This window comes from Haplochromis burtoni, unplaced genomic scaffold (assembly GCF_018398535.1).
Source record: "Haplochromis burtoni strain Fernald_Lab_line unplaced genomic scaffold, NCSU_Asbu1 Contig_410, whole genome shotgun sequence".
Classification (NCBI taxonomy): domain Eukaryota; kingdom Metazoa; phylum Chordata; class Actinopteri; order Cichliformes; family Cichlidae; genus Haplochromis; species Haplochromis burtoni.
The window spans coordinates 45,274-64,684 of NW_024582771.1; the positions used below are offsets into that span (position 1 = coordinate 45,274).

Consider the following 19,411-nt stretch of genomic DNA (forward strand, 5'->3'; position numbering starts at 1 on the left):
AAGTTGTGGAATTGCGTAATCAAAGTCTGGATTTAAATCAGATTGAGATGCTTGGGTGTGGTTCTTTTTTTGCATGCAGAATAAAGTGAACCAGAGTCAAATTCCTTTTTTGTGCACAAACTTGACCAAATAAAGATGATTTTGATTCTGACTCAAGATATTCTGCAATAAGGAGTCAGCCAAAATTGCTCCATGACAATGCAAAAGACTCATCGTTAGTAACAATAAATTCTTGACTGGCGTTGATGTCTGGTACGGGAGACCCAACCAGTTATTAGGTTTCAGGGATAATTATGTTTTGATGTTGAAAAACAGAAAGTGTGAGAGTGAGTGCAAAGGTTTGAATACACAAGTCAGTTTGTAAGTTCACGAGCTCTCAACAACACTGATTATTTCTTTTATTTAAGCTTCATTTGTTTTAGAACAATGTAAAAGCTGACAACAAAAACAACAAATGGCAGAGATGAGATTATTTTGACTTCTTAAACGTAACAAGCAGATTTTCTGTTTGTTGTTAGCTTTTCAAAAGTAATGATAAAAGTTCACCTCCACTTTAAAGACTGCAGGTGCAAATAGTTTAACGGTTAATGGAAAATATTTCTGAAGGAAATGTTCATGTTTTTAGGAAGGCTGTAATCGTTCAAAAATGCTGCACCACATCCTTCCAGTATATCTACAGCATAACGTCACAGAAAAAGATAACCACCTCAAGCTGGTCTGTCTGCAGTGTAGACCTGGCACCCAATCAAAAACCTCTGACTCAAACATACAAAAACAACTAAACACCAGGTACTGAGGTGTTATGTAACTGACTTGATAAAACCACCTGAGGAAATATTCTGTGGACACAAATACTGTCCTCAGTTTAAAGAGCAAATTCTAAAAGATTCTATTTAAAAGAAAACTTAAAACTGTTCTGGCATGAAATTCAAAATGAGTATATGTTCATATAAATAATTCATTTCTTAAAAAAAATAAATAAATAAAAATAAAAAAAAAAAATATATATATATATATATATATATATATATATATATATATATATATATATATATATATATATATATATATATATATATAGGGTCTGTATTGTCTCTGTCCCAGCCGATGAATTGGAAAACAAAAAACAAAAAAACAGTAACTAAATAAAAACAAATACCACTTGAATACATACAAATATTCAACAGACCTTTAGAACAACTTGTAGATAAACGTTATCTAGTACAGTGCAGAACTGCTACAACACTGATTGTGATCATTTACAGATACAAAATAATTAATAATATACAGATGTGAGCCAACTCATGTACAACTTTAAAAACATGTCTGTTTCAGTTTAGTAAACTTAGCAGTGTTTCCAAAGCATAAACCAAAGTCCAGCATAGAGCGGCTGAGTGAATGTGGTCTGGACTCTGTGGAGGAGAGTCATGGTTTCAGAGACGCTGTAGAAGGACAAAATACCTGCTCTGTGATCCAGGTACACTCCTACTCTGGAGGAACGAGGACCTGAGACAGAGTTTGGATGTTGTTGTACCAAAATGTATAACTGTTGTTGTACAATCTAATGACCAAGATTTGTCATTACGTCCAAATTACATTCATTCCCACTCCCTGTTCTGCTGATATCTTGTATGCGACTGCTACATAACTCCTTCCCTCTCCACTCCACCTCCCAGTAACAACGTCCAGTCAGACTCTCTCTACTCAGGACCTGACCACATTATAGTGAATCTGTCTGGATGATCAGAATAAGACTGTTGTTGATTCATTAATGTTGCTTTTCTGTTCCCCTCTGATAATAACAGCTGTTTGTTTGCTGTGTTTGGATCCAGTGTGATTTCACATGAATATTTTAAGAATCCAGCTCTGGTCTTTGGCTCTGCTGGATCTGACAGTAAAACATCCACTTCAGTGACTGTCAGTGAGATGTTTGTCCATTCCTCTCTCAGAATGTCCTGTAGTTTATCTCTGACCTCTGACACAGCTGCTGTCACATCCTCAAAGTAGCTCAGAGGACGGATATTGATGCTGGATGAGTCTGTAGACTCACTGAGTGCTGACAGTGAGGGGTAGTTGTGTAGAAACTGGATGTGATCCTCTGTGTGTGAGAGCTGCTTCAGCTCAGCATCTTTCCTCTTCAGCTCAGTGATCTCCTGCTCCAGCTTCTCCTCAAGCTCTTTGACTCGACTCACTTCAGTTTCCTGCTGGGATCTGATCTGCTGCTTCACATCAGAGCTTCTTTTCTGGATGAGATGGATCAGCTCAGTGAAGATCTTCTCACTGTGCTCCACTGTTTGATCAGCAGACTGATTGATGGCCTCCACCTCCTGTTGAAGCAGCTTCACATCTTTCTCTCTGTCCTGGATTCTCTGCTGGATGTTTTGTCGACTCACCTCCAGCTCTCTCTGCCTCTCAGTCCTTTCTGCTGCAGCTGAGACTGTGTCGTGGCCTTTATGTTCATCCACAGAGCAGAGATAACAGATACTCTGCTGATCAGTACGGCAGAACATCTTCATCACCTCATCATGACGAGAGCAGATTTCTCCTGGAGCTTCTTGGAGGGCTCCACCAGCTTGTGTTTCTTTATGGAGCCACATCATAATGAGGCTGAAGGTGTTTCTCACAGTAAGATGCCAGACAGAATAAACAGGACTTGAAGGCTTTCATTTTTCTTCCAGTGCAGACATCACAGGCCACATCTTCAGGTCCAGCATAGCAGTGATCAGCAGGAGCAGCTTGGAGTCCAGTCTTCTTCAGCTCCTCCACTAAATCTGCTAACATGGTGTTTTTCATCAGGACAGGCCTCGCTGTGAAAGTCTGTCTGCACTGAGGGCAGCTGTGAGCTTCTTTTTCTCTCTCATCCCAGTGGGCTTTATACAGTTCATGCAGTAGTGTGTCCACAGGGAATAGTGTGGATCCTTCAGTAGATCCAACAGATCGAACAGCAGAATTTTATGTGGTCGTTCTGAAATTCTAGCTCTGCCATTTCAGCTCTCAGTTTCATGCACAGCCAACATGTGTCTCTGTCTGCAATAATAGAAAAGTTTGTCTGAGCTTGCAGACAGACAAGCTGGTTACACCCACTCACAAATTTAAAGAAGCGTGAACGTGAAGGAATGAGGAAATATGTACCGCGCGTGGAAGAGGGAAGTATCATCAGGGTTGGGTTTTTTAAAAAATTTTTTAGATGCAGTTGTTCAAGATGCTCGACATGTCTTCATTTACAACAAACAGAAGTTTAACATAATTACGTGCTTTAATGACGTACATGTTATGATGCATTAATTATGTTATATTTCCACGTTAATAATGTGCTTTAGTAAAGGGCACACCTATCGTAAGTCAGCAATGTTAACAAAATACTTGCTGTGCTGCCAATATTTGGGACACAAAACATTATTTTTTATATCACAAACAAACAGATAAGTAAAGACCAAGAACACAACAGAAATCTACCATCCAAGTTTGCATCTGGCCCTTCTTGTTTGCTGGGGTCATGGACACATTGAGTGTCACTCGAAGATCAATTCAATTCAATTAATTTAATTTATACAGCGCCAAATCACAACAAAAGTCACCTCAAGGTGCTTTATATTGTACAGTAGATACAGAGAAAAACCCAACAATCATATGACCCCCTATGAGCAAGCACTTTGGCGACAGTGGGAAGGAAAAACTCCCTTTTAACAGGAAGAAACCTCCGGCAGAACCAGGCTCAGGGAGGGGCGGGGCCATCTGCTGCGACCGGTTGGGGTGAGAGAAGGAAGACAGGATAAAGACATGCTGTGGAAGAGAGACAGAGGTTAATAACAGATATGATTCAATGCAGAGAGGTCTGTTAACACATAGTGAGTGAGAAAGGTGACTGGAAAGGAAAACTCAATGCATCATGGGAATCCCCCGGCAGCCTACGTCTATTGCAGCATAACTAAGGGAGGATTCAGGGTCACCTGGTCCAGCCCTAACTATATGCTTTAGCAAAAAGGAAAGTTAAGCCTAATCTTGAAAAGTAGAGATAGTGTCTGTCTCCTGAATCCAAACTGGAAGCTGGTTCCACAGAAGAGGGGCCTGAAAACTGAAGGCTCTGCCTCCCATTCTACTTTTAAATACTCTAGGAACAACAAGTAGGCCTGCAGAGCGAGAGCGAAGTGCTCTAATAGGGTGATATGGTACTACAAGGTCATTAAGATAAGATGGGGCCTGATTATTTAAGACCTTGTATGTGAGGAGCAGGATTTTGAATTCAATTCTGGATTTAACAGGAAGCCAATGAAGGGAAGCCAAAACAGGAGAAATATGCTCTCTCTTTCTAGTCCCTGTCAGGACTCTTGCTGCAGCATTTTGGATTAGCTGAAGGCTTTTCAGTGAGTTTTTTGGACATCCTGATAATAATGAATTACAGTCAGTCCAGCCTGGAAGTAATAAATGCATGAACTAGTTTTTCAGCGTCACTCTGAGACAGGATATTTCTAATTTTAGAGATGTTGCGCAAATGGAAGAAAGCAGTCTTACATATTTGTTTAATATGTATGCTGCAGTGTCTTTAATCTAACCGCTGTGTATATTGCCACCAGATTATTTTTTTAAATCGTGGAAAGAGTTGCATCTAATTTGTTTCTCACCTCTCCTCCCGGCTACACCTGGCCTCCAGTTGGCAAAGGCCCAGGAACTGCAAAACCAGTCTGAGTCTTTATGACATCTTTTTATGGTAAGGTTGGTGAAAGGGAATGTGCCAAATGTAGTATCTGTTGGTTTTAAACATTTGCAGAATTGGAGTATTGTCTTAAGATATTTGTCTTAATGTTCCCGCTGTTAACTTATTATCATTATATTCGAATGACAGATCGACTGGCTATTTGGTGAAGGGCTGCAACTCCTCGAGGATCAGTGTGTGCCAGTTTATGATGGAGAGTGGACCGTAGTGGCTTATTGTCAGGGGCCCTCGTTAAAGGTTTTTTTCCCCCCAGTGCCGAGTGGTTTCTCTGTAGTTAGGATTACCTTTAAATTACAGATGTTATTCTTCTTGGCTTCTTTGTTAAAATCTGTTCTGGCATTTATTAGTGACTTTTGCTGTTAAAATTTGTGTACCTCTTGATAAAATGTATGCAGCATATTAGGTTCAAAATTCAACAAGCTTGCTAGACTCATATTTACATGCTTGTCAGACTGGGTTTGTGAGGAATCAGAGCATAATTCGTAAACTGTGTGATTTAAAATGAAAAAAGGAGGGAATCCAAATCAACTGCAAATAGTAAAGCAAACTTTACGATTAAAGAAGCTCTAACATGATAACAGAACAGACATCTTGACAACAAGAAGCTCTATATACTAGAGTTGGATTAGATAACAGGACAGATGTGGGAATACTGCACTGAAAAACGAACGAGGGGCAGGCAAGCTCAAAGAACGAAAAAAAAGCTTGAAAATAAACACAAAATTTAAGATGTGAGAAAATAATCCAGGTAAATACGCGCCTTAGACTATGAAGCAAGTTAAACAAATATCTAGAGTAGCTTTCTATCATCTGAATTTACTTTACCCTTATTAAAGGTTACACAAAGCTGGTTGTCAACTCAGTTCTCCCAATCTAGCAACTGGCCTGGTCACACGGCAGCATCCGACCAGTCACAACTATGGATGGAAGTATACTGGCTGCAGGAGGGCTGAAGGTTTAATATTAAAAGCACTGTATGAATACTTTAAGCGAGGTCAGTACTAATCTACTCAAAAATGCAGATCGTGTAATTTAATAAACTTGCCAATATCACAACTGTATCATCAGGACAAAGATAAACTGATGGACTATAACTGAGTATTATATTAATGTTTGACAGATGGTTTTAGTTTTTATTCCTTCAGCTGCAGCTCAGATTTGAGAGCAACTAAATAATTAATATTAAAAACAGCATTCAAATGTAGGCTTAATCGTGCAAATATGTATGTATATATATATAAAATAAAATATATATAAAATAAAAATATATCTGTGTTAAAATAACAGAGTAGACTGTTGCAGTTTATTATTATAGCATTAGTTTGGATTAAAGTTTATTCTGTAGTGGTCCACTGCTGCCCCCTAGTGACTAATGGAAAACAGAGCAGCCGTTTGTGAAACTGATGTTGCAGAGCACGTGTCTGTTTTCTGTCTTATCTTTTGTTGCGGAGCACACTCAGCCAGAATGTAAATAACAATTTTAAGGGGGAGCTAAAGACTTCTTGTCATCGTTTACCAGGTGGCAATGGTGTCTACAATTACTTGAACCTCATTTACTCGTCGCCACATTTACTGATGTCCTGGATTTTTCAGAAACATCAGTGGAGCGGGAAGCTAGGCCTAAAGAGACTGACAACCATCTTACCTGGAGGACTATGATGTGTGGTATCCAACAAGAACCATCTCACTCTGAGAGTAGAGAGTGTGCTGGGATGATCCCATCTGTCCAGTAAAAAGTGTTTTTCAAGTTCTTTCAAGTTTATTCAAGTTACCAGAATTACAGTTATCAGGGTGCTTCTTAGATGACATTGACAAAACTATTCTTTGAGGTTAAAGCCAACAAGGGGAAAACAACTTCATGAAAACATGCTGAGACTTATAGAGGTGGTAATTAAACTGCAGCAAAGACCTGCTGCCCATTCCAGCAGATTCCCTTCATACCTCTGTCTCAGAATTAGATGTTATATTTGAAAGGAAAGGTTGAAAAATCTCTGTCATCTTTTCCTCTTCACGCCCAGCAGGACAGAATACAGGAGCAACATTTAATTTGGACTAAACAAGTAAACTGAATGTCAGGCGACTTGCATTAAAGTTGCAGCAACTGACTCCTACCCACTGCTGCGTTCTCTCCCAGCTCATGCGAGCCCACACTGACCCGTCAGACTGGTTTGAATTTGATATCCAAGTTGCTGACGGTAAAGCAGAGATGGCAGGGATAAAGATGAGAACAGCTTGTCACAGATAAAACAGATAAAGCCTAAATATTCTTCCATTCTGCTCAGTACTGATCCTGTTACTACAGCTGCAGTTGCTCCACAATTAATGACACCCTGTCTCATTGGGCCTCTAGCGTAAAATCGACCATCTTATTGGTACTGTCATTCAATAAAATACAGTAATAATGAATAATAACTGACCATAACCATTTAAAAAGTTGTCTTGTAGAGGTGCTTTACAGCTGCTCTCACAGGGATTCAGGTTGTTTTCTTTGGAACAAGAATTGCTGGAATCCAACACAATGACATGGCTTTATGTAAGCGGACATAGTGGACATAACTCTGCAAAACTAGGTCGCTCTTCCTGACTGAAAGACAACAACAGAAAGGAGCTGAAATGAGCAACTTTCTGTGGAATGTCAGTCGTCGTCTTCTTTCGGCCGCTCCCTTCAGGGGCTGCAGATCATTTTCCTCCATCTCTCCCAGTTATCTTCCTCTGTCACACCAACCCGCTGGATGTTTTCCTTCACTGCATCCATTAATCTTATCTTTGGTCTTTTACTCCTTTATTTCCTCCATCTCTAACCTCGTCTATCCTGGTCTTCAGCTTTGCCACCTCTAAGTCTCACTACCACTGTGTAAACCCTCCCTTTCACTCTTGCTATTGTCCTCCTGTTACAAATCACTCCTGTGCACTGTCTGTCTTTACATGGTTGACCTCTAGCCAGTACACATTTCAAATCCTGGACTGAAAGTCAATGCCAAGATGTTTCCTGGCACAAAGTGACAACATTCAGAGCTACTGTTAGATTGTGAGGCACATTTTAAAGGAGGAGAGAAACAATCTAGCAGAAAATTCAAGGAAATGTGATCTACTCTGTAGGAGCAGCTGGCTAAACAACAGATAAGTTTGAGCAACATCATTTTGAAGGCGTGTGTGCGATAAGATCAGTAAACTCAGCACTGGAAGTCTGTCGTGGCACAAACTGTTACAACAGAAGTACTGAGGACTGTGCTGCAAAGACAGAGTACTGGAGTCAAAGACATTAGGTTCTGTGTTATTTATCACTCATTTTATTCAGTGACGATATTTCCATTGGCCAAGATACGAATCTTATACAAACCACGAGTGGTTATGGTTACGAGTGGGCCTAGACTTCGCACTGGTGATTTTATATCTGTTGACTGCTTAATCTGGAACCTAACCAGTGTTACACCACAAAGTTAACACAGGCTGGCTTAAATTGCCTTAGCACACGTCTAACATGAATCCACAGGTTTAGATTTTTAATTACCCACTAATATTGTTTACAGTTCCCAAGATATTAAATTAAGTTTTAATCGCAAACATCGATCTAACACGTTCCCACGACTATTAATTAAGAGATTCGATTAATCAAATAATTGGGACACACCATACACTATCTGACAGGCCCCAACAGCCCGACGCAAAACCACAATGAGCACCAACACCACACAAACCACAACACAAACAACCCGAAAACAACAATCACCAGAAACCCACACCCAACGAGCTTACACTAATTGAACACACCACAAGTTCCTTTATATATCTAGAGCACTCAACCACACCATCCAAGGACAGCAACCTCATATCTGGTGTATTAAAATCAAATGCTCTAACAAAACACATCATCACACTTACACAAGTTTTCATCTCCACATTGTCCCTTTCTGAACACTATCTCCCTGACATGACCGACTGTCTCGGAGCCTGCATAACAACAACAACTCGGCATTCAAATGTTTAAGATGTCTTAAATACGAATCACAAATACCTTTTAATAATCCACCAAATTGTTACCAATCAAGCATCTACAAACAAGGGACCACAAGGAAACCTACAAATACCAGACCGCGACCACACACCGCAAAAGAACCGCCAGCGCAAAAAAACACTGATGGAACAATTGACAAACACAAAAAACCAAAACCAACACAACAAAACCCCAACCAAACTACACAAAAAAAAAAAAACAAATACCCGGGACCTTCTATCTGACCTGCTAGCAACCACAGTCTAGCTACCACCGTCAGCACACCGCATCACAATAGACAATGTCATTCACAAAAACACAGAACAAAATATTTTCGTAACTGCCAAAATTACTAGATGCAAATGTCAATAATATATCATTCTTCCGAATTCATGCAAAACAACGCAACAATATATAGTTGAGAGCGCAAAAGTACAATAAAGGTGAATATAACTTTATAGCACCTGAGGAAGAGAAGAGAGACAAACAACATACAAAATACCACTAAAATGTATACAGTCTAAATCAGCGGTCCCCAACCTTTTTTGCACCACGGACCAGTTTATGCCCGACAATATTTTCATAGGAAACCCGACCATTTACGGTGAATCCCAAAGCGGACATCAAAAACATACAAACACAAATAGAACAAACTCAATACATCCCAACCCAGCACCGCCAAACCCTCCCAACAACCCCCACAAACATTAAAACAACACCAACAAAACCAAACAGCAACCCCCACACCACACGAACACAGACCACCCCAACCCGCCACCAACACCACGCCACCGAAACCGAAACAACCAAAAACCCCAAAGACCAAACAAACAGCCAAAAAACACCTAAACCAAAACCCAGCCAAAACACACACAAGTCCAAACAACAACGCGCAAAACAAAAAAACCAAACAAAACAAAAGCACCAAAACAAAAAACCCAAAAGAAAACAACACAAACAACACACCGGATACCGACACAACAAAACAAACGACAGATAATATAATCCTCATAAACAACACGTGCGAACAGCAAGACACCCACAGGAAACACCCAACAAACCACAACACCCGTAAACAAAACACACATCAAAAGACACGATAAACAAAAATAACGCTAAGAACCACTAGATACAACCACCCTGAAAAACATATACAATTTCACACATTGGCCTCAACTCTCGGCGGCACCAATCAGACCACACAAAAACAGAACAAAACACACAACCCAAAAAACGGCTACCAAAACGACTCAAACGCAGAACACGACCAACAAACACTCACACAAACACACAAAACACACAAAACAACCAGAACGGTAACCGGTCATAGAGGCAACAACCACGCGGGGATTCTGAGGACTCCCCTATGATTTAAAGAGCACAGAGAAGCTTTACATTTTCATTTCATAATAAATATGAAGAGATCAACTAATAAACAAATACGCAAATGTTACACCTAGAAACACTGTTCAATCCTACTGATAAAAAGACTTGTAATAAAAACAAAAACAAAAAACAAAACGACCATAATAACTATGAAGATGATAAATCAAGAATCTATCCCTGCCATTTTCGCAAAAGTTTCCTGCAATCCACCATCTCAGGCCAAAGATCCAGAAAAACAATAGAACTGAAGCCTGAACAAACACCTGAATGTAAAGGTACTGGAACCCATGAAAGCCGAGCACAAGTGCACTTCAACCTCATTATTACATCAGACGATAGCTGATAGCAACGAACAAAACACTCACCTCGCTCCTTGTGCAAGTCCAACGGATACACAAACACATACCAACACATACTGAGAGGACACGAAACGGACCTGAAGACACGAGACAGTTTGAATAGTTGCATCAATGCTATCAACAAACAAATGAAAAATATAAGATCTTGGCATACACAATCTCCGCCTCCTGTCCTCTCAACCATCGTGAAATTCTTCGTAACTGTATGCGACTGCTACTCGAACTCCTCCCCCTCTCCACTCCACCTCCCAGTAACAACGTCCAGTCAGACTCTCTCTACTCAGGACCTGAGAACACCAAGTGAATCTGTCTGGATGATCAGAATAAGACTGTTGTTGATTCATTAATGTTGCTTTTCTGTTCCCCTCTGATAATAACAGCTGTTTGTTTGCTGTGTTTGGATCCAGTGTGATTTCACGTGAATATTTTAAGAATCCAGCTCTGGTCTTTGGCTCTGCTGGATCTGACAGTAAAACATCCACTTCAGTGACTGTCAGTGAGATGTTTGTCCATTCCTCTCTCAGCAATAAGGAGTCAGCCAAAATTGCTTCACAATGACAATGCAAAAGACTCATCAACGTTAGTAACAATAAATTCTTGGAGATGTTTGTCATGTTCTGCAATAAGGAGTCAGCCAAAATTGCTTCATGACAATGCAAAAGACTCATCGTTAGTAACAATAAATTCTTGACTGGCGTTGATGTCTGGTACGGGAGGCCCAACCAGTTATTAGGTTTCAGGGATAATTATGTTTTGATGTTGAAAAACAGAAAGTGTGAGAGTGAGTGCAAAGGTTTGAATACACAAGTCAGTTTGTAAGTTCACGAGCTCTCAACAACACTGATTATTTCTTTTATTTAAGCTTCATTTGTTTTAGAACAATGTAAAAGCTGACAACAAAAACAACAAATGGCAGAGATGAGATTATTTTGACTTCTTAAACGTAACAAGCAGATTTTCTGTTTGTTGTTAGCTTTTCAAAAGTAATGATAAAAGTTCACCTCCACTTTAAAGACTGCAGGTGCAAATAGTTTAACGGTTAATGGAAAATATTTCTGAAGGAAATGTTCATGTTTTTAGGAAGGCTGTAATCGTTCAAAGAATGCTGCACCACATCCTTCCAGTATATCTACAGCATAACGTCACAGAAAAAGATAACCACCTCAAGCTGGTCTGTCTGCAGTGTAGACCTGGCACCCAATCAAAAACCTCTGACTCAAACATACAAAAACAACTAAACACCAGGTACTGAGGTGTTATGTAACTGACTTGATAAAACCACCTGAGGAAATATTCTGTGGACACAAATACTGTCCTCAGTTTAAAGAGCAAATTCTAAAAGATTCTATTTAAAAGAAAACTTAAAACTGTTCTGGCATGAAATTCAAAATGAGTATATGTTCATATAAATAATTCACCGACCAACTGCTCACTTCACTCCTAAAACACAAGAAATAACCAATACCACATAAAATACAATACATCCAAATACCACTAAATACACTAATAACACTAATACTAACAATATACTATACCACATACAATATCGTACTAAATAAATACCTAAACGTATAATATCACTACAATAATCACTTCCAGCGGGCTAGCAACGGATACAAACAACAACAATTCACCGGTTCCGGATTCCGACACTTTTGTGTCACGGTCAAATTTCGAATATTTTTTCGATACACAAAAAAAAAAATGTCTCCCATGCCTTTTTTTAATTTTGTCATTATTAAAAATCAATATAAATATACAATCATTACCCTTAAAACTCAAAAAGAATCGTTCCTTGTAACAACTAATAACCACTAAACCCAATTGCTGCCTGGTTTCTATATTTAAGCGACAGCCAAGTGCGACAACAATGTCGCCACCTTAACTAGTACAGCCACCCGAGCAATATATATACGCACGTCATCAACTATGACACCACAAGAACCACCAGAAACTCTCTTTATGCTCACACTAGAAACCACATAAAGACCATCCGCACTCTTCTTTTTGCCTTAAATGTCTCATCTTGTATAACTTTCTATCCAGATTCTTGTAAGCCGTAAACAGCTTTCTAAACTTGGCTGTCACTTCAAAACACAACCCTTGACGCAACTGTCCTATATTGCAGCCATCAACAGCCAGAACTTGCAAAATATAAAATATACCTGACTCGCCTTCATCACCACTCACTCACATACAAACGTCAACAAGTGCATACAACTCATGCGAATCCGACCAATTCATACAACTCTCCAATCACACCCTGCTAATCTAAAACAGCTACTGCGCGGGAAAAGATTTCACTCGTCCATGTTATCACCCGATCCCGACATGACAATAAACCTTTACCAGCCTACATATCTCACCGACCCGCAACGGCAATGCACACAAAAGACACCCACACACACATTAGACAATACAAATACTATCTTACCTCTCTACACACATCAGCACCGACACCCGGCAGAGGCAGACGAATACCAGATTGAGGTAGCCCAACCCGACTGCGGAAAACCTACGCACCTACACATTCCCAGCACCGGCACCAGACCGTTCAGACGCCCGCTACGCCGATTATTCTGACAACACAGCACGCAACAGTAACTTGATAGAGACCATCACTCAATTCTCTTGGAACTCAATTTTTTTTTTTTAAGAAACACTGGAGGGTTTTCAAACATGGACAGGATGTTAAAGGTCATGCGAAAGCATCTCAGTCTCATTTAAGTCCAAACTTTGATTAGGACACTCCAAAGCTTTTATTTTGTAGACTTGTCGATGTGTTTCGGATCATTGTCCTGCAGCATCGCTCAAGTGCACTTCAGCTTTGTGGTGTAATCGCATAGATGTTAGAGTCAGTCAGTGTAGTTAGGCAGCTAGAGGGCGAGACCCGTGGGTTTGAACAATAATGGGATGTTATGTGGATCAGAGTAAGAACGGAAAAATGAAGAGTTGTTTATGAATCACACAGTGGACCCGCATATAATCAATAACATTACATGGTCTCAGAAGTCCTGTACTGATCCATATAACCTCGACTGAACGAACCGGTATTTTGCGGAGCTCACTGAAAACGAGAGGGAGAATATGGCAGATGAAACTGCACAGAGAGCGCAGGCAGGGCCGAGTGTGACATCCAGCATCCGACTTTTCAAAGCCGCAGGTGTGGTCCAAATGGATACGGAAGTTTGAGAGGTTCTGTCTCGCCAGTAATTTGAACGTGACTTAAGAGGAGAACCAAGTCAACACTTTAAGTTACTGCATGGGAGATGAGGCGGACGATGTGCTTCGCGGTCTGAGTTTAACAGCTGAGCAACGTATGTGGGGGTACGTGATGGATTCCAGGCTTTTTTCATTGTGAAGAAGAATGTGATCCACGAACATGCCAAATTCAACATGCGCCGACAGGGAGAAAATGAGACGGTGGATGCTTCTGTGACTGCACTGTATGCACTAGCAGATGATGCTACATGATGAACTGATACGTGACAGGCTCGTTGTCGGTCTCACGGACAAACGGCTGTCAGAACGCACGCGGCTTGACCCAGATTTGACCCTGCAGAAGGCAATCACCATGGTGAGGCAAAGTGAAGAGGTAAAGCGACAACAAGGTGACTCTAGAGCTGAGGCTAGCGATGCTCAGTCCGTAGATAGAGTGCATAAAATCAGTCGTAAGCCTCTTAGAACCAAAACCTCTCCAGACTGATAGTCGTCAAGCTAAAACACGTGGGTTCCGAGAAGACAGCAAAAAAGGGTCAACGTGTCATAAATGTGGTGGCGCTCCATCCCATTCAAAGCAAGATTGTCCAGCACAAGAAGTAAAATGCCATGCATGTGGGGAAAAAGGACATTACAGGCGCATATGCAGGGCACCCAAAACTGTGCATGAGGTCGAAGAGGACGAACACGGTTTGTTCCTTGGTAGCATTAAGTGTGAGGATGAACCGTGGAATGTTGCCTTAAGCATAAATAACAAGAACGTGTCATTTAAAATTGATATGCGTGCTGATGTGACAGTCCTACACCTTAAAGTGTTTAAGGAACTCTACAGGCACAACCACCCCCTCAGTCTCCACAAACCAACCAAGGCTCTGCTGGGTCCCGGGTCTTTGGTGTCAGTGAGCTTGCTCTCCACTCCTCATCCCATTTTTGAAGCATCCTCCCATACTTAATAAAGTATGCTGAAAAGCATGTTCATTCAATTTAATTCAATTTAATTTATATAGCACCAAATCACAACAAAAGTCGCCTCAAGGCGCTTCATAGATACAGAGAAAAACCCAACAATCATATGAACCCCTATGAGCAAGCACTTTGGCGACAGTGGGAAGGAAAAACTCCCTTTAATGCCATCGGGTCTGCTGTGGTCATTCACACTGAAGCTGTCACGTTCTTGGATGATGGTGGTTGGGGGTCATCGTTGCAATTTATACAGATTTCCTTAGAAAACTTTCCATTACCTGTAAAGTTTCAAGGAGAGGTGAACCTTTTGTTATCACTGCTCCTGAAAGCCTAAGCAACAAACAGCACATCTGCATGCTACATGTACCCAGTGAAAATAATCTAATCTCTCATAATAGTTGTCTTTTTTGTTTCTTTTATTGTACTAAAACAAATAAAGCACGAGTAACAGAAGTAATCACTTTTCAATCTCTTACAAACACACCTATGATGCAAACCTTTGTACTCACTCTCACACTTTCTCCACATGTCAGCACCCAAACATACTTGGCTCCCAATGAAACGTACTAACTGGTTGATCCACCCTTGGCAGTTACAACTGCAATCAAGCATTTACAATAACTGGCGATGACTCTTTCCCGTCATCTTGAGAGAATTTTGGCCCACCACACTTTCCAGAGTTATGTAATCATAGAAACAAGGGAGGCTTTTCAAAAATGAATGGCATGTTTGGGTACATGATGATCTGATTCAGGTCCAAACTTTGACTAGGACACACCAAAACTTTCATTTTATTGTCGTTTTAATTGTTTTTAACTGTTCAGAGGTAGACTTGCTGATGTGTTTCGGATAATTGTCCTGCTGCATCGCTCAAGTGCACTTCAGCTTCAGGGCACAAACTGATGTCAAGAAATTTTGAATGGCCAGTGATCAAATTACATTTTCACATGGGACCGTTTTTATCCATAGTGTTCAATGTTTTTCATTGGACAGCAGGTCTACACTGCAGACAGACCAGTTTGCAGAGATGGTATCTCTCTGTGACATTATGCTGTAGATATACTGGAAGGATGTGGTGCATCATTTTTGAACGATTACAGCCTTCCTAAAAACATGAACATTTCCTTCAGAAATATTTTCCATTAACCGTTAAACTATTTGCACCTGCAGTCTTTAAAGTGGAGGTGAACTTTTATCATTACTTTTGAAAAGCTAACAACAAACAGAAAATCTGCTTGTTACGTTTAAGAAGTCAAAATAATCTCATCTCTGCCATTTGTTGTTTTTGTTGTCAGCTTTTACATTGTTCTAAAACAAATGAAGCTTAAATAAAAGAAATAATCAGTGTTGTTGAGAGCTCGTGAACTTACAAACTGACTTGTGTATTCAAACCTTTGCACTCACTCTCACACTTTCTGTTTTTCAACATCAAAACATAATTATCCCTGAAACCTAATAACTGGTTGGGCCTCCCGTACCAGACATCAACACCAATCAAGAATTTATTGTTACTAACGATGAGTCTTTTGCATTGTCATGGAGCAATTTTGGCTGACTCCTTATTGCAGAATCTCTTGAGTCAGAATCAAAATCATCTTTATTTGGTCAAGTTTGTGCACAAAAAAGGAATTTGACTCTGGTTCACTTTATTCTGCATGCAAAAAAAGAACCACACCCAAGCATCTCAATCTGATTTAAATCCAGACTTTGATTACGCAATTCCACAACTTTTTTTTTTTTAAGAAACACTGGAGGGTTTTCAAACATGGACAGGATGTTAAAGGTCATGCCAAAGCATCTCAGTCTCATTTAAGTCCAAACTTTGATTAGGACACTCCAAAGCTTTTATTTTGTAGACTTGCTGATGTGTTTCGGATCATCGTCCTGCAGCATCGCTCAAGTGCACTTCAGCTTCAGGGCACAAACTGATGTCAAGAAATTTTGAATGGCCAGTGATCAAATTACATTTTCACATGGGACCGTTTTTATCCATAGTGTTCAATGTTTTTCATTGGACAGCAGGTCTACACTGCAGACAGACCAGTTTGGCAGTGATGATCTCATCTGTGACATTATGCTGTAGATATACTGGAAGGATGTGGTTTGCCATCATTTTTGAATGATTACAGCCTTCCTAAAAACATGAACATTTCCTTCAGAAATATTTTCCATTAACCGTCAAACCAGTGTGAACTGGACAAAAACAACACTAAAATACATAAAATTATTTACAAATTATTAAAGATCAATGATCATCACAATATATAGAAAGAAAGAAGTCCAATAACATATTCACAGAGTAGTAAAATAATTCATCCATATAATATTAAACATTTGTTTAAAATTTTTTTAATGTGCTTAATCACAGTTAAACCATGTTCTTATGATTTCATGGGTAGGGGTCAAATTACTTTTCCTCACAGAGCAAGGTAGGTGTGGATAGCCCCCCACCCCCAATTATTGAAATAATAATTTAAAAACTCAATTTGGTATCTACTTGTGTTATCTTTATCTTATATTAAAATTTGTTTGATGGTTTGAACATAAGTTTGCCTTATCCTCTAGCTCCCCCAACTGTTTTCATCCATCTTGAAATGGAAAATTACAAATAAATACACAGTAATAATAATAACTAAAAACAACATAATACGTTTATTTTAACATGCAATTCAGGTAATTATACAGACCAAAAATGTTTATAAGCCTGACATTAGATAAATGAATTAATCGTTTGCCATTAATTCATTAAAGTAAAAAAAAAGAATTTGGAATTTGCTCTAAATTGTTACCACCTTACAAATTCCAAGCTTTCGTCTTTTATTGTGTTTTTGTTTGTTTATTTTTCGAGAAGCCCCAGCACGCTATTTATTTTTGAATCTGACAATTTTTTTAAAAACACGTATTTATTTATTTATTGAAGTGGAAAAAATATTATATTTTATACTGTCAAACTTCTTGTTTTTTTAATATCTTGTTAAAAAAATAATTTTTAAAGATTCAGGGAGCGTGTCTGACAGGCAGCCTTGAAGGTCAGCTTCCCCAACGCACATCGATCTGACACGGAGATGCCCTGAAATCTCCCGGCTGCTGGCTCCAGGTGTAGCGGGTTGCAGTGATTCAGATTCCACCACTAGAGTTCTCCCTGTGGCTCCGCTCGGCTCCGTCTGCCCCGTGTTTACCTCTCAGCCAAGCTGGACACAGACCTTCACCAACAGACCCCAGTAGCTCGAAAATTACTGATGTAAGCTGACTCGAGTCCAATCCTCAACGGATTTTCTGCAGCGCTTTGTGCTTGTGACACGGAGGCGGAGGTGAGTTTTATTTTATTTTATTTTTTTGAATCCTGGAGAAAATGGCTCAGGCTCTGTGTGACAACACTGCGGCTAGCTAGCCAGCAACTACATGCGCTAACGCCGTTAGCTTAGCCGTGGCTTCTTTTCCTGTCCCCATGATGGAGGACTGTGAACATGGCGCCCTTCAAAATAAACGAGTAGGTAACTAGTTAGCCTAGTTTGTAGCGACCAAACACAGTGTGTGCTCCCACTCCGTTGCCGTGATTGTGAATCTCACCAGTGTTTCCTGTAAAGCTGGCATGTTTTAGCTGCCCATCAGCTAACGCTAGCTGCGTAACAGTTTACTAGCTCTGCTGATTAAATCTACTCATAACGATCGCATGGCCGACAATCACCTATTATTGTTATGTACTTTTCTGGTATTTAGGTTATCTCGCATTTAGTCTACAATGTAATCGAGCTGGTTTGAGTTCACTGGGGGGAAAGCTGACTTTTTTTTTTGTCCTGACAAGCTTTGAGTTGGACATTAGCCAGCCTGCTAGTGGCTAAAGTGAGCTCCTTCAATTGCAGTGCCCGTGGCCTGCCGCGGCTGTCTTTGTTGCTGACGGTACAAGTTATGACAAGTGTGTTCTTTAAATTAAATATTATATGTGCGGTTATGGTAATCACTGTGTTGTAATGCATTAGTTTTAGCTAGCGGGGATCCTCCGCTAGCTTTTATTATGACCCGCTTGCTATTAGCGGGCTAACGGTAAATGGCAGAGTCGTGCTAAAATGTTTAGACAGCGTTGCCCTCTTTAAACCTAGAGCCCGTCAAGTGGATTTAATCGGCGTTTTAACCAGTGGGTATGATTGTCTTCTTGGCGTAATGTCAGGTGGGGCTGTCAGTTTTCTAGTGAGGGAACAGCAGCGTGGTGTGTCGTCTTTGTTTACCGCGAGAGCCACGAAGCCCACTCAGCCTGGGCTGGCTGTCTGCTAATTGGGCTCCTGGGTCGCACACCTTGCTTAATTGATGTGTGAGCACGCCGGCGTGCAGAGCCGCCCGTCCTGTCATCACGCGGCGTGATCTCAGGAGAGGCACAGGCTGAACGGAGGAAACGAGGGCATCATTGCACAGGTGGCACCCGTTCACACCGACTGCGCTTGACACAGAATAGGGTAGCTCACATTACTCAGTGTCACCTCATTTTGTTTTGCCTTCAGCTATGGTGTGATGCCGGGTTGCGTTTCCCTGTATTTGAATGTGAACATCAGAATATTTGCACACTTTCTGTGTTTCACTATCAGAATCCACATAAAACATAAACAGTTTTTTCTCGTCAACATTGCAAAAAATTTCACTGTTTTAAAATCGAGTTTTACACAAATGAAGGTGTAAAATCCAGATTATTTTTTGATTTTAACCATTTTCCAACACTGCCTTGTTTTATTTTGTGTGTGTGTGTGTGTGTGTGTGTGTGTGTGTGTGTGTGTGTGTGTGTGT

At 40.2% G+C, this 19,411-nt stretch overlaps 1 protein-coding gene, 1 long non-coding RNA gene and 1 pseudogene across 7 annotated transcripts in view; 1 reads left to right on the forward strand and 2 right to left on the reverse strand.

Annotated features, from left to right (window-relative positions):
* LOC121812029 overlaps positions 1–10,956 on the reverse strand; it is an 18,349-nt gene extending 7,393 nt beyond the window's left edge. The window contains exons 1-3 of the long non-coding RNA XR_006052826.1: positions 10,922–10,956; positions 5,596–5,599; positions 3,364–3,366 (exon numbers count right to left, since the gene is read on the reverse strand). This is a non-coding gene — a long non-coding RNA (uncharacterized LOC121812029). The remainder of the gene's footprint in view (positions 1–3,363; positions 3,367–5,595; positions 5,600–10,921) is intronic.
* Positions 1,180–3,001, reverse strand: LOC102301644 (annotated as a pseudogene).
* A 6,718-nt stretch (positions 10,957–17,674) lies between the features above and the next one.
* The window catches only part of zmynd11 (zinc finger, MYND-type containing 11), a 30,783-nt gene continuing 29,046 nt past the window's right edge, over positions 17,675–19,411 (forward strand). For 4 of the 6 annotated variants that reach the window (XM_014340874.2, XM_014340877.2, XM_014340880.2 and 1 more), the window contains exon 1: positions 17,675–17,946. The gene's annotated coding sequence lies outside the window, so the exon portion shown is untranslated. Of the gene's footprint in view, positions 17,947–17,972; positions 18,126–19,411 lie in introns of those variants that run through there. The other 2 variants (XM_014340879.2, XM_014340875.2) reach the window with 2 other exon arrangements.